The sequence below is a fragment of the Coturnix japonica genome, chromosome 5 (genome assembly GCF_054131305.1).
Source record: "Coturnix japonica strain WE chromosome 5, WE-NBRP24, whole genome shotgun sequence".
NCBI classification, from domain to species: domain Eukaryota; kingdom Metazoa; phylum Chordata; class Aves; order Galliformes; family Phasianidae; genus Coturnix; species Coturnix japonica.
Window position 1 is genome coordinate 32,714,618 of NC_140667.1, and position 16,073 is coordinate 32,730,690.

A 16,073-nucleotide genomic window follows, 5' to 3' on the forward strand; every position below is an offset into this window, starting at 1 on the left:
AATTTAAGTCAGACAGTAAATCAGGCATGCAGAAATATTTAATCATTTTCCTGTTAATTTAAATAAGTAATTATTATTTGTTTAGAATTTTTGCAGTAAAATGTGAGAAGCCATGAGTAATGGAAGAAACAGGTTGTTAGGCATACCTAGACTTAATTTTTTCTCTTCTCTAATGTTGCTTGTTGGAAAATAACATTTGAGCAACTTCACAAAGGATAACCTGTGTTTTAGTTCTGAAGGTATAGAACACAAATGACACAAATGGAGTTGTATTAGCACTTTGCCTAGATCTCTAAAAGGATGTGATTTTTTTTTATTATTGGGCATATTTTATCTTTTGCTGCAATCATTTTCCAGAAATATTCCCTACAGAAAAAGAAATTTTAGATTTTAATATAAACTTTATGACTGCTGACAACAGATGGAGTTCTTCTAGCATACATGACAATGGATCATGCATAGATGGAAGTTATACTATTAGTAAATATTGTAAAACTTAAACATAAATTTCTTCTTCATAGAAGTATCAGATTTTTGATGTAGCTTCACAATGACTAAATTGTGTGCACATATGCATTCGTGTAAATATTTCTTCTTACTATTTTACATATTAACTTAACTTGCAATTGAGGAATGTAGCCCACCAATGATAGTCATTCTTAAAAGTCGTAAAAGTAAATCCAGTGTTTACTTAAGGCATTATTCAAAAGCAAAACGAAACAATTTCCTTATTTAAGAAGTATCAAATATAAAAAAAAAAAAAGATAAAGAATTATATAAGACAAAGCATTTTTCTTACCATCACAGTGACAGCATATCCATTTAAAAATGAAAGCCATTCTGACGTATTTTACCCAATCCACCTGTATTTCAATGAGCTGAAACAACCGTTCTAATGGTTTTCTTGAATCATTTGACCTTTTGACCTTTTTAGAAAGAGATGAAACCATAGTCCCAGTCCTATGAGAAGATTTGTAGATATCTTCACAGACAGTAGTAGTTCTGAATCTATTTAATTCACTGGGAGTGTCCTTGTTGAGGAAACATATGCAAAAGTTCAGTGTTAGCATTATTTAAAAACAACAGAACTCAACCATGAGTACTGTTTTCTTCAGAGGAGTTTCTCTTCTACCTTGCCCAAGTACAAAAACCTAAACCCAGTCTTAATAATCTTTATTCCACATGAGCCTCTTAAGATTTTACCTTATATATGTAAATATATAAGGTTTAGATTGACACAGTTTTTTCAATTATCAATTCTAGTGCTTAGAGAAACACAGTGTAGGGTCTGCCTATTTTATGTCAATGCATACCAAAAATATTTGCTGAAAATACCAGGAACTCAAAAATAATATTTTATTTTCAGAGATCTCAAGCTAAACATTTTAAAATAGAATTGTGTTTGTGCCAGGAAACTACATTTCCAGAGAAAATAGTTATCATAGTAATAGTCTGATGTAGATTAGTAAAAATTAGGTGCCAGACTAATAATAAGTAAAACCACATTTAATTAGTATTCCATAGGTACTTATCAATTCGTAGCTTGGAAATATTACAGGCTTTTTTTTGACATTCAGGTTTTCCTTCCAAGTAATAATTTGTTGGTTGATTAGCTTAAAAATGTTTGAAAATAAAATGAATATAGCGTTTATTAAAGTGCCCTTGAATTAGAACTTTTGGCATTTTCTTCTTGCTGTAGAAGTTTGTGTGACCTTCACTGAATGAGATAAAATAATCTATCTTCAATAGTTGAAACCTTTGGAGCCTGTAAGGCTTTTTACTGTATCCTAGAGCACTTTCTGTGGTCTTATATTTACACAGTTTTTGTATCAAGTGTCAGACGACTCTGAGCTCTGTTGTTCAAGAAGTATAAATTCATTTTGGTGCAAGTGTTGTAAAATAGCAATCCAATTAGCACTATATTCATTTTAACACATATGCAACATGTAACAAAAATTTAGAAGTTGTTTGTAACTGTGAAAAACCTTCCTGGTACTCAGTATTTCCTAGTGTAAGCTTTTTGCAGGACAATTAACCTTAGCATATAGAGCAGCAGTTCTGAAAATAAATACACTGGAAAACACAGAAGAAAGACATCATGGTTAATGCAAATTAATGTAATCATAGATTCAGAAAAAATAAACTTCTCCATTGCCACAGTTTATTTAGCTTTGTTACGTGATGGTCTTAACCTTTCTTTCTTTTCCTATGATTCATTTTTATCATCTTCTTTGTTGTGCAATTATTTTGCCAAAATATATTTATATTTATCCATCCTTTTTCCATTTTGGATTGATTCCTGAAACAAAGAAGCTCCAGACAAAATCAAGAATGGATCTATTTCAAAATTATACTTGCTCAATACACTAGCATATTTTTATTGTGACTGAAGCCTTTTTCCTAGAACCAGTGTGCTACAGACAGTTTTTTTTTAACCAGAGCAAATTCAAGAGTAGCTTTCAGACCAGCCAAACCCAAGACACAAGCAGGAGGGCAGCCCTTCCTCAGCTTCTCTCTGCATTAGCCTTTCATACACAGCCTCCATCGACCTGTCACAGACATCACAGTGATTGACTGCCCTGACAGATGTGCCGCTATAACAGGTAACTTGATCATCCAGACCCATCTGTCTCTCAGTCCTCTTCAATTCACACTTTCAAAAATATTAGAGATTAGGGAGGGGTTGGATCCTTTGTTGTGAATGTTTTTAATATAGGATATCTGTATTTCACAAAAGGTTACCTTTGGTAAATGAATGATGATTTGCAGTACTTGAACCATATCCTACTGAGAGGATCTTCCTACCATTGCTTGGTGTCAGTATTTGAGATCTGGGTTAAAAATCTCCAGAGAATTTAAAAACTTGTTTTTAAGATGTCTAAAATTAAGGACAGTTTTTTAAAACCACTGTGGTAATAATAGAATGATGTTTCAAAGATAACAGTTCCAATGTGAGACAGATGGGCTGTTTAACTGTGCTTAGTGAGAGGAGGGGATCTGATTCAGTGGGAGTATTTTCACGTCTTCTCTTCAGTGCCCACAGCCTGGCAAATGTTGTGACATCATTAAGCTGAACTGCTGATTTTAGATGGGTCTGGAACAAGAATGGGCAGGGGTAACTCAAGCTTCCTGCTGAAATGTAGTTAACTAATTTACTCGTGTCACTATTTCTGATAATTACTTTTCACCAAAATATTTTGCTGTGCTTGTGTGTAGAGGATTTCATTCTACAAGTCAACACCCTAAGTGTTGTAGCCTCGCAGGATCTATCAACAGCTTCTATTAAGAGAGAATATAATCTTGGTGAGAGCAGTGGCTAACACTTCTCTTTTCTATTTCTCAGTAAAGTCTACTGCATACTCACTATCAAGGGATGTACATTGGCACAGATGACATAGTTCACAATATAAGGGGAAGTAACATACTGAAGCAAGCAAAACAAGGTAAAATGAATGACAACTGACAAAAAAGCAAGTGAACTCAGAATATTTTTTTTCAAATGAGAGGAATAAAAATATGTTAAGTGTGTACATAAGCAATGACACATGCAGAATGAAAAGAGACAAATACAGGGGGGATGGGTAGAGGACTGAAGAGCATGTAAAAACAGAAAAGGCCTCTCAGGTGTGTATCTGTAAGGCTTTTGGATCATGCTAAAAGCAGATACTCTCATGACTTGGAAGCTACAGAAAAATAAAAGTTTTATGCCTTCCTGAAAATTATATTTAGCATCCTGGATTTAAAACTTCAGTAAGATTTAAACCACTTTGGCAGTGCCTACCATTTCATTAGAAAATGACATTGGTAAGTTTTGAGATCAGTAAGATTTCATGGAGGAATCTGTAATTACAACTCTATTACTTTGACTTTGAGAATGGGGGAAAGAACATAATTTTATTCATTTTTTAGCTTGTTACATAATATTTATAGATTATTTACAGTGTACAGTCCTTTGTGCCAAAGCCAGACAACAAGGTAGTATGACAATCATCACCTTGTCATGATTCATTGGAGGCATCCAACATGCAGCTGATGCAGACAGCTGAGCATTGGCACAGTCAAGGGGAGGTGTAAGGGAGTCATAAGTAATGACTCTGAAGATGAACCAGTCTTATTTTCAAATATGCATCACTGCAAGAAGGGCACAATCTCTTCTGAAATGGAATAATAACTGTCATATAGGAAACTAGGCCCTCACTATTTGGTGTTCTCAGGCTGGAGATAGGATGAAGAGTTGCAGTATTGAGTCTTGCCTAAATGAACTTGCTGTGCCACTTTGTAACAGCTGCATGACAAGAGTGGGTATTACTGTTAGCCAAGGTAGGCTTCTTCCAAGAGAGATGCTGCTTCATGTAATGCACATTTTAGGAACTTCTGGGTAAGTAATACCGAAACTGTTGATCTGATACAACCATGTTCTATTTCAAATGTGCATAGCACTCTCTCTATATTTTAGATAAATTAACAAATGGATTCCTTATGCCACCATCTGTAAATAACAAGTAAGAAAATTACATAAGAGGAAATTTGACTTTTTTCTTTTTTTTTTTTTCTTTTTTTTTTTTTTTTTCCCCTCAGCTGAAAAGAAAGTAATCTAAAAACTAAATACTGGGACAAGGTGGCGATCAGCTGTCCTGAAATTTTATACAAGAAGTTGCATCCAAGAGTAATAGATTTATAACCAGTTTATTTACTCACCTAACTTAACAGTTAATGTGTTAAAACAGATATATACAGTAAGGAAAATATAAAATGCTATATAGATTTGTACAGTGCTTAGAACATAATGGTATATGCATACAGATAAGATTACATATGATTGTAACCAGTATATGACAGTTTAAAAACAATTATGGATATAAAAACATGAAGTTTGATTATAAAAATAATAATAAGAAAATAATGAACTGTTAGTTCAATAATATAAATGTATTCCACATTGTTATGGAAAATGACTGTCCTAATGTATCTTTCACAGATAGATACCAGTCTTGCAAAGTAAATAATTTGAGCAAATAGCTACTCTTCAAGATGAAGGCAGTGAGAGCAAGAAATGCTAGAAATGTTGCGTTCTGCATATGATAAACCATAAGTAATAGCACCATAAAATCAGCAGCACAGGCTCAAATACAACAGGAGTGGAAATACATTCATGCAAATAACAGGGTTCAGAGTATGATTTGTGGTATACAAACTTCCAGACTCAGATCTTTTACATGTCTGGTTTTTGTACAGTGGAAAAAATTAATTATTTCAAACTACTATGCATTCTTCTTTCTTAATCTAGAACATTCAATAATATTCATTCTATATTCTTTTAGTGAAGACACCGTAAGATATCTGAAAGGTATGGAAGAGCTGACTATATAAATCTAAGAATGAGTTTTGGACTAACAGCTTTTATTATTACAGAGCTCTCAGATATAAACCGAAATAAAGTTGCCTGGTCAGATTGAAAACCTCAGTCAGCTTCTTTGCATGTAACAGAGCATTTGCAGAATAACTGAAATGTTTTCTTTATTCTTTGTACACTCACAACAATACGCACAATCTGTGCAAACCATAAAGGAAATTAGATATTTTACCACACTGCAATTACCTGAATGATATTTATTTTTTAAATTGTATTTTCTGTTTATGTTTTTTCTTTGCAAATTTAACAATCCACAGAGTTAATCCAAACACACATAAGCTGAAGCTTTTTCCATGGTTGTTTAGTTTTAACATGAAATACATAAACAGGATGTGAATTAAGGGATTAGATATTTCTCCTAGGTCAACACTAACAGCTTGCCTAGACATCTTGTTTTCTTATGGTTTTCTCCTCGCAGAGCTTCAGTGAAAAGCATAGGAAGTGACTCTCATACAGTCAAGTTATCATGTAGGTCATCTCCTTGAAAAAGGAAAATGTAGAATTAGTCACCAAAAGTAATGGAGGAGAAGGAATAAATTACTCGCATTTTACATGAAAGGCGATTATGTGAAAATGAGACACCTTCTTTGATAGTCTTTTAGAAGATTAACAGCTGCACTTCTGGGTTATATTGCAAGAATTTGTGGATTAGCTCTTGTGTAACTTTCAAGAATCCTGGGGAAGAAATACCTGATTTGTGGCACTGCCCTTGATTTTGGCAGAAGCTCACACCATATCCACCAAAATATGAAGGAGCTCTGGGCACTACAGAGGTGTGATTAAGCATTTCAGGAACTCTGAAGGCAAAAATATGAGGCATTCTCCACAAAGAAGAACAAGAAGAACTTCACATAAGAATGTGATTATTTTGGATCTGGCCCTAGATTCACAAAACAGTATTACCTTCTTCACATTGCCAGATTTCTGTATTTAACAATGGGATGCACCATATCTCTCATGAGATGAGAAGAAAGATGACTTAAGTTAGTCACTGGACAACTGAAAAGGTGAAGCGCACTTTAAATACTGCTTTTTTTCTGGCACTACAAATATTAGACTGGGTTACCTTTCAGGTAGCTTCCTTCCCACAAGTTCCCAGAGCTACACTTTTTCCTGATGTTAGATACAGAAGTCCTTCATTTAGAAAGAAAATGAGGAATGTGGGGTAGATTTTTAAAAGAAGGACGGTTGAAGGTTTTAAATCAAGGTGACTTCCATTTGTGTAGTCTTTAACCAGTTAGAGCACTTGCTCAAACTGTATTTTATGTTTGACTAAAAAAACTTGACAGGTTATATTGAAGGTTTTCTGGGGGAATGCTTTGGACATATTGTCTCGTTATACATGTGTTATTTGGGGTACCTTTTCATTTTGTTTAGAACTTTTCTGTAGGCTAGGCAACTCATCTATTAGAAGAGAAACCTCAGTCATGTTTGCCATTTGGTATTTTCAACATGTGCTCCAAATTATAGGCTTCTGGGGAGATTTGCTATCATTTCTGGTGCCCAAAAGTTTATCCAAAATGGGAACTTTTATAAAACTGAAGTTCATAAAGTGGTATTTAGACACCTCTTACCTTCATTTCCCATCATTATAGAATTACTTCCAGTTTATAAGGGTAGTCCTGTGTCTGTTGGTGAGAAAATATTTGACTTGTAGTGAAACTATTGAAAAGAAAGTATTTTATCTTTGGAACTTTTGATATGCCAAAAAAGGCATGTTCATAAAACAACAGCAAGTAAAATAAGCTAAAACAATAACAAAAGCCAGCTTTATAGTTACCAACTATATTTTCCCAAAAGATCTCTTCCAAATCAGGTCTGGCTTTTTCCAATTTTTATTTGCTTCTGTTTTCTGAAAGATTTCTGCAGGTCTATGCATATTTTAACTCTTTAAGCCCTTTTTAATACAATTTCCAGCTCATTATTACAATACAAGAAGTTTAACATAAGTTTGTTTTTAGTGGTTTGCAATATGAAAAGTGTCTTGCCCTTAGTGTAAACTAACAAGATCTGTACATACAATTATTATTAGCAAGCACTCCACCTACTGGTTTATATTATGCCAAGCATGTAACCAAAAAAAAATAGTCATGTTCTAATAAGCTGTAATGTTTGAGACTATACTCTGGGCACCAGTAAGTTAAGTATTTATACATCTCCTGCACAATAAAACAGAAATATGTTTGCCTTTAAACTGTTATTGAAATTCATTGACAGAGTACACCTAATTTATTTTCACAGATGAATATCCTTACTAATGATTCGCAACCTTAACTGTGAATGTCAAATGAAGATGCATAAATTAAAAGGAAAAGGTATGAAAAATAAAATGAGATGTTCTTCTTTTAACATTTCCTACATATACGATGGCTTCAAATGATTTTTTAGAGAATGTTTTCTTTTAAAAAAATATATGAATAAAAATACAGCCTTGCATAGTAAAAGTAAACACATAAAAATACGTAACAGCTGATTAAGCTCCTAATACTTAATCTTCATAACTTGATAAAGGCAATCAAGAAGAAAATGCTGTGATACAGCGGTGAGCTTTCTAACAGAATTAGGATAGAACAAACCAGTTATAGCTGATGATTTATTAAAATGGGCTTCTTGTTTTAAGATACTCATGCACACACATATCAGCAAGCCATCCCTATTATTTTTTCAGTATTACTTGTTATGCTGTTATTTGCATATAGTCTACATAATTGCTTGGTCTTATTTATTTCATACACAGATTTCCCACTGAAACCTATAGGACATTTGTGTATTCAAGGGATGCACAATTTCTTCTATTCATGTATAGTTTAAAACAGCAAATGATAAGGACTCATAGATGAAAAACAGACACATATGAGTGCAAAAGAAAATAGCTCTAAAATAGCATTACTTTAAGAAACTGTGATGCAAAAAGGTATGCTATTTCAGGTATAAATATGCAGCAGAACATATATGTCTCTTAAATGGTCATTTAAATGTTATTATCAAAATTCCATCATGTACTCTACCAATAAAATATATCTTAAGTGTGTTCATTTTCACAGATAGCAGGTCTTCTACTTTCAGCAACTTCATATGGTGTTAACTGAAACAAACGCTGATACAATACGGTGCCATGCAATAGGAAAGTGATCCACCAAGGACTGAAGATTGTCTCTCTTGCCCATTCCAGCTACTGCTTTTCAATAGTACTTAGAAGCATAATAGTACATGTTAATATTAGCAAATATAGTTGTGGATAGTAACCCCTTAAAGGAAAGATTTTTAACAGAGGAAAAAATGTGGCTCACTAAAATAAACTGGAAAACAAGAAAAAAAAAAAAAAAAAGGAAAAAAAAAAAAAAAAGAATGAGGAAACAGCACAAATCCACTCAGCAAAATTTACCTGACCCTTTAAAGCTCACGAAAACATGACAGAAGGTCCTCTTGATAGTCTGTATCATATATACGTTCTGAGACTGTACTGCCCATATGTTCAATAAAACTGTTGAATCTCAAAGTTATAATAATTTTCAACAAGGTGCCAGAACCAATTATTAAATATCATATGATCCAACAGAGATGAAATAAAAATATACAGGGTCGATTTTACTGGCTCTGACTATTATGAAGATTATAAAATACTTAGAATTGCAGTTTAACTTTAGGAGAGAATTAAGCATTCCTTATGTTTAAATTTTGCTCATAGCAGAATATCTGAAGCCAAATGCAGATGGTATTTTTTCTAGATACAAAGAGAAGATTGCCCTTATCGTTATTGATTTGAATATCATCTTATTAAAAAACAAAAACAAAAAGCCTAAAACAAAACCAACAAAAAAAAATGCTATTATAATATTTTTTTAAATAGCACAAAGTTTTGTTCAAAAGAGCAAGTGGCAGCTAAAAATGCAATTCCAGTGAGAAAAAAGGTACAGTGTGATTAGGTCAGTGAATGATACCATCTCAGCCAAATAGCTGCCTATAGTGTGGAAAAAGAAGACACTTAGGACTAAGTGTAAACAGTCATTATTTATTTACCATGACATCTCTTAAACATGAATGAGTGAATGTTTTAAGTACTAGTTCCCATCTTTTAGCCAAGGTCAACTGTTTCACACTGGTCTGTGCTTTTCCTCAAGCTGTAAAACCTAGAAGATGATCTGAGATTATCATATATTTTTTTAATTTGTTATTAAATATTGGGAAGGAGTGTCACTGAATGGTATATATGTGGAGTTCCCCATAAAACCACACAAGTGTGCTTTCAAATTAACTACAGAATACCCTCCTACTCAATGTCCTTAAGAATTAGATATTGCATTGTTCAGTAAGGAAAAAAGTATTTTATTTCTATCAGTGAATGCAAACTTGATCTTAAAGTATTATGCTTGCAAGCATCAAAATATTGTTGCTTCAGGAGAAAAGTATTTCTGCCCTCAATTATTGGAGCACTGCAAGAATAGAACCATGTTTGTCTATGTATGTTTACAGCACCTGTCAGCCGATACAGGAGAAACAAGAAGAGTAATGTAAACTGATCCCCGCCTTTTGCTGAATATTTAATGCAGTCTGCTGGAAAGAAAAGCACATACATTCTAGTTTTCCAAAACCTGTCTTCCTTGCCCTCTTCTAATATTCTCTAGGGAGGGATGAGTTTCGAACTTGGTCACTGGTAGTGACCAATTTCTTCTGGATCTTTACTTTTCAGTCTTGGCTTTCTTCCTGTCTCCTGAAACTAAATTTACTTCATTTTAGCCACATAAAAGACTTGTGTGTATATATTTTCAAGGAAATTTGATCGTCTGTATAGATTTTTAAATCAGCTTTCAGATCAAATTCAGAAATTTGTAAACTGTTGTGTTGTTGCATCAGGCAATAGTGGAACATAGACCTCGAATGTTGATCACTCAGTACTATAAAGTGATCTTTAAATGAGACAACTAGGGCATAAGTAGATTAAAGTGGCCAATAATGGGAAAACAAGTGCCCATTCCAAGAGCAATTGTAAGAAACTTAAGCCTCAGGAAGTTGCATTATACATTTTATTAAATTGAGGGTATATTCACACTTATTGTGGCTTGAAATTTGAACCAGTATTTTCTGCCTTTGGTTTCCTTACTTTAGGATTCCTTAATGGGCCGAAGATGTAATGCATAATATCATATGACTGCTTTAAGTTTGCAAGTTAGTTTCTCAAAAGTTGTAATTTAATTTAAATTGACAACTCTACAATAAACCACTTGTACTCTCATAGCAAACAGTATCTGACCTAAAATGCATGTAACAGGACCCTAAGAATCTAAAAAAATCCTGCTCCACTGCCAGTTTAACCTTGTTTGCAACAGCAAGCATCTAATTTTGAAAAGTGCTACCAGTTGGCAGTATATAAAACATTAGCTTTTGAAAAGATTTAAATCATATTTGCATTCTAAATCTGCTGCTTTTTCCAATAATCAAGGAAAAAGAAAAAAAAAAAGAAAAACAAAAGATTGAGAATCCCACTTGCGTACAAAGAATGAATTTATACATACTCCAAAGGAGTCCTTTTCAAAAGAGTAGCTTAAACATTATCTGTTTGCACAGGAGAATACAGAAACTGATCAGTGCCAGACAAGATAAACTGTGGCATGGAAAAGTTAGAAATTACACATAGCGTACTATGCAGATTGTTAAACATAATTTCTACAAGTCTCAAGATTTGATTAATCAAAGGAAATCGAAGAGGTGTGGTCTTCGCATTTTCTTGATGTCAGCTGTTTCAGCCCACTTCCAAGACTAATGGATAGGGGGACCCATGGACCCAAGCCCTAGGAAAAGGAGGAAAGAGGAAAGGGGGAAGGGGTAGGGCAAAAACAGTGGCAATAATATGAGGAGGAAAACTAATTTACTAAATTTGATAGTGGAATGCAAGATAACACAAATATACTACAACATGACTGCAATTGAAGCTAATGAATCAACAAACCAAAGAAATCAACAAAAAATCATAAAATCGTGACACTTGAATATTCAAAGACTCATAGGTTGCTTTGGCAGTCTCAAGACCAACTTCTCCATGACTGCTAGATATTCAGTAATGTAAAATCAATTCAAAAGCCACACTGAATCTTGTAGACTACATAGATGTCACTGCTGCTAGTTCCAGATGGAAAGTATAAAAGAATGTTTCCTATGGGTGCTGGATTGTTTAACATCTCTGTGGTTCTGCCTTCCTGTAGCTTGGAAGTTTCCATCATGTATTTTTGTGAAAAGGTGTTTCTGCCAGATCCAATAGAATAGGCAAAAACAATTCAATCTCAGTCTTTCCCCTCAGATATGCTACTGAATTCCCATGGAAAGTAACCTTTTATCGCATTTATGCAACAAAGTTCTGTTTTTTACTGCTTTTCATCAATATCAATATTGCTGAAAAATACAGTAATTAGGCTTTAGGGGAAAGGTACCATGAACTTCTAGGTGCTAGAGAGGAATATAGGCTTTTACAAAATCCTGCCATATACAGGAAAGATTTTCTTCTTTGAACATCAGTATGTTGTAAGAAAGAATTATTTCTCATGAGATTAACAGGAGCTTGTTTTTACAAACAATGTGTTTGTGGTCTAATTTCATCATGCAATTTGGCAGGAGTTTGAAGAGCTATTGGAATAAGAGCTGTAAAAGATGAAGAAATAGTTTAAACTATGAAAAATATATCACTCATTATATTCCAATTTTGTCTTTGGTAGTATAACATATTAATGATGTTTTCCTGCAGTTAGTTATGTTTCTCAGAAGTTAATCTATTAATGAAAAAAGATTACAAATTCATAGTTACATATATATTATTGCATGTTATTGGTTTTATGTAAGTGTATGTATAATTAAGAGTCCAAATGCTTTTAGAGTTATTCTAAATGTCCATAGAAATTGCCTGTGGCTACGTGTTAATATCAAACAATATAACACCACATACAAAATAGTTTCAGATAAAGCTAAAGGTGAAAAAAGTCAGCAACTCTTTTACACAGATTTACAGGGAGTCCCTTCTAACATTTACTCAAATTCTGTATTAGTGTACTCTTTTGGTAATGAGATTATGAGTCTTTTTTCATTTTCCTAGTAAACAAGCATAAAGTATGATTCTCTATGCAGCTAAATCCTAGTGCAAATCCCAGTAAAGGTATGACTTTCACTTGTAATAACATTCAAAACATTGCTCAAAGATGCCAGTGGCAGGAATGAGTAATTCACTGTATTGTAGCAAGGGAAGCTGAATAGTGACACCCACCTATATATGTTTAGTTCATTTATAGTGGCTGATTTAGGATCCTACCTCCCCATACAGTCAACAGTCTCACAAGGCGGTTTAGAGTATCTAAGCAACCTCTGTCTTTTAGCTCTGCAGGAGATCTTTGATGAAGACAGCTTAATGTGACTCCCTCCAAGTAAAAGGAAATTGAGTTTTTACACTATTTCAGAAAATACACTCTTGATGCTTGATTCAGGTAGAGGCAAAGAATAAAGAAACTTGAATTTAGGACTTTTAGGGAAACTGTTGCAACATTTTGGAATTTTACTTTTTTTGAAACTAAATAAAATGAAAGCACCAAACAACAACAGAAACCAAGACACCTCCACAAAACAACGCTCATACTTTTCTTATTTAAGAGAATGTTTTTTTGTTTTTTTTTTTTTTTTCATTTCTGAATATTAGCTACTCTTCATCCATAGATTAAAGTGAGAAATAGAATATCCTTATGTGTCTCTAATAAAATGTATTGACACTGAGTTGTAATTGGAACTGGGCAGATTCCATAGTCATTTGAGTCAATGGAAAGATTCACTGATTCCAGTGAATACTGCTTCAGCCTTAGACTGTGTTTTCACTCCTTTCCTAAGACTAGTTCTTCTCTTTCTTTTATTACTAGAGGTAATCAGCAACAGTCAAAGGAGAAAAGAGAACAAGTTGGGAACAACAAATAAAAGCAAACGTGCTAGAGATGAATAATTACTATCAAGACAAAATGTTAACTTGTGAAAAGTGTAAGTAAATCACAAAGATAAACCATATTTGAGAGATTGTGATAACACTGAAATTTTAAGCAAAAGAGAAGAAGAATTCTTGTACACTGCATATGATGGTGGCATTTGCTATTGCTTTTATGAACCATGCACATCAGCGAAACTCAATGTAAAATTTGTACATGACTGTTTTGCCTGAAGCTTGATCTGTGGTATAGGGCTTTGGTTTGTGAAGTTCTGCCGTAATTGTTTTGGATCTACTATGTAGGAAAAAAAGAACATTATTTTCCACTTTCTGCTTGAAATCCTCTTTGTTGGAGTTCCTTGTTCCAAGTGCTAAACTCAAAATTTTATAGGAGGTACCTATCTTATCCCTGCTAAGCTGACTAAGCTTTTTGTTTCCTTGTTTCAGATATTTAATTCTAGGTGTGAATCGGAAGAAAACATTAAGTGTGGGACCACTTTCCACTGATAAAAGAAGATACAAAATCACTAAAATGTCACCTTCCTTATTAATGTTCCATTAAGTTACAGTTTAGATGACAATTAGGAAAAATATTCACAAAGCCGAATCTACCAAGCTCTTTTATAGTTAACAGAGAAAGGGACAGTTGGATATCTTAACTTTAGCCTTTGTGTGAGTCACCTGCTGAAGAACCTAAAGAAACAGGCCTATAGAGAGTGTTAACTTTTATAAATACTCTAATGATATCTTTACACATTTACATTTGGAGTTCTCTGATTACTGGGTTAAGAGAAAAAAGTATTGAACTTGTAAATGAGAATTTGAATAACAATACTAACTGAATCACTACTGCCAGTTTTCCAAAGCTTCATTTTTATACGGATAAGTTGCCATGTCATAAAAAGCTTTTAAATTTACATCCTGGTTCAAGGATGTTGGTTTAGAATTAAAAGTTTGTCTCCTGCTGAATTATCTTTCTTAATAGCTTCCATTCTATTTTGTATGCAGTGATCATAAAAAGTTCTTGAAGTTATAAAGTGAAAGATCATTGTGATCAAGTACTTTTCTCTCTCGTAATATGCATCTGAACATTATGTAAACACAAACAAATAGGTCTAAATACATCCTGATGCCCACAAATAATTAGAAGCCAAGACAGCTTTCTGCTCTACTGCCTTTGGTTTCTGAGTTGTGAAAGCCCTATGAATACTTGAAAAATTTGCTTGGGATGTTGAATCTGAAAGGACTCACAAGAGATGTTCACTCCTCTTGACCTTATGCTACAAAGTCTTATCAGTCCACTACAGAGAACAAACAAAACAAACAACCTCTTTAACTCTTAGATCTTGGAAACATCATGGATTTCAAATAATAATATTTTTTGTACTCTTCAGAGAAGAAAAGTTACAGTCATAGAGTATGGAAAAATTATATGCAGGTGGGCTGCCATAATTCAAGAATTTGACTTCATTTAGCACAGGAAACTGAGGGTGTGAAAACATTAATGCTGACACACTATCCAGATGGCTAGTTTACCATGTGCAAGAAGACAGTACGGCAGAGATTATGCTGGAGCCAAAAATTACACGTGGAGATGGAACAAACTTCAGAAAGTCAGTCTCTTAAATGTGCCACTATACAAATTAATCTAAACTGATATATTCATCTATTGCCCTACTAAAATATTACTGATAGAATATTACAGACAAGCTGTTCTGAAAACCAAGATACTCTTCTATTGCTATTTTTATGATGCCTAAGATGATCCATCACAACCCCTTTTGTACATCTGTTCTTCACAATGTTGTATGAGAGACAGCCTATGCACTTGAAATATATGAATACATGTTACAATGAGTACAGCAGGTGAAGTGAATACCAACACATTTTAATAGGCTTCCTAAAGAATATGGCTTGTGTTACACTGACAAGAGAAAGAATATTAAAGGTACTTACAGATTCCTATAATCACTTGTACAAACCTGATAAGACTTAACTGGAAGTTCTGTTTTTAAGCAAAATATCTTCTTCTTGGACAGGAATTATTTTCTTATGTAAATAGTTTCAAAAACTTAGAAATTTTAAGTTGAATTAGGGCATACTAGTAACTGAACTGAAGCATTAACTTTGAAAATATTTACCAGGATTATCCTTAGAAAACTTTGAATCGGGAGAAATAAAAAAGTAAATGCCACACCCTTGGAATAATGGTGGGATTTGTTTATGCAAATAACATTTTTGAATAAGATGTTATATTCTTTGCAAGGACACTGTATGTCCACAGCAAAAGAAATAAAGAATAACTGAAAGCAGTAGACAGAGTAATTGACTGTATAGGAATTCAGAACATTTGTCTACATATTTGTGAAAAGTTTTGTAGTTTTTTTTTTCTTTTTTTTTCTCCTTTCTATTTCCATTGTTTTGGTGTTCACTCAAACTAGTATATCAGAGCTTTCACTCAAAGACTTCTTTTATTTGTATATGCTCAACCTAATGGGTCTATAATGCCAATGGAGGGTCAAGAAATAATCAGAGTAGATGACAAAATAATTTTCTGTCTTAAATATATGTTTGCAAAACAAAGAAAGTTATTATGAACATAAATTAAATAGATGTTAATTCAAGATATTTCACAGCTTTGTATGATGTAGCTCAAAATGTCTCAACTTAGAAACAAAATTCAGTTACATGTGAAGCGCAGTTACATCAGCT

At 33.4% G+C, this 16,073-nt stretch overlaps 1 long non-coding RNA gene across 1 annotated transcript; it reads left to right on the forward strand.

Moving 5' to 3' along the window:
- The first annotated feature begins 7,652 nt into the window (after positions 1–7,652).
- LOC107315006 (uncharacterized) lies at positions 7,653–15,676 on the forward strand. Its single transcript, XR_001555727.3, has 3 exons — positions 7,653–7,728; positions 13,303–13,417; positions 13,809–15,676. It is a non-coding gene; the product is annotated as an uncharacterized LOC107315006 (long non-coding RNA).
- Positions 15,677–16,073: the final 397 nt, after the last annotated feature.